The following is a 670-nucleotide window of genomic DNA, read 5'->3' on the forward strand; positions in this document are numbered from 1 at the left end:
GAATTTATTCTATGTGTAGAAATTTATTTTTGTTAAGTTTTAACTGTTTTGTATTATTTTTTGATAAAAGTTTCCCATAATCTCTGTTGCTTTTGTTTAATGGTACTGCCCCTTTCGGTAAAATTGAATGAAATAAATGAAGCAGATTAAACCAACATAAACAAAATTTGGAAACAAAACAGCTTTAAATGTAGATTAGAAAACAGACTTGAAAGAGGACAATATGTGTCAGTTATACAAGAACAAGTCTTAAGAGGTTGACAAAACAATCTCGCCAAGAGGTTCATTTCTGTGTGATAAATTTTAGTCTGATCTTCAGTTTATGACCTTTGCCCAGTTGTCATGGAAACAAATTTTGAAATAGTGTGAAAACGTTATGGCTACCGTAGAAGAAGTGTTGTCTCAGGTTTTTCTAGCCCAGCTTTTCTCCACCAGGGAGAGCTGTTCTTACCTGTCACTCAGCATCCTCCATCGTCAGTGTGGCAAAAGTACAGTACACCTGTGTTCACCATCAAGAGGAAAATTAATGACAGGAAACTTTCCTTAATGACAACTGTTTGTCCTCATTCAGCCAGAAAACAAAGTGAAAGTAATTTTCCAACAACTATTTTGTGAACCATCAAACACAAGTTGTTTTATTGCGTTATTTAGCAGCACAGATGTTCAGCAT

Source organism: Acanthopagrus latus, chromosome 8 (assembly GCF_904848185.1).
Source record: "Acanthopagrus latus isolate v.2019 chromosome 8, fAcaLat1.1, whole genome shotgun sequence".
In the NCBI taxonomy this organism is placed as follows: domain Eukaryota; kingdom Metazoa; phylum Chordata; class Actinopteri; order Spariformes; family Sparidae; genus Acanthopagrus; species Acanthopagrus latus.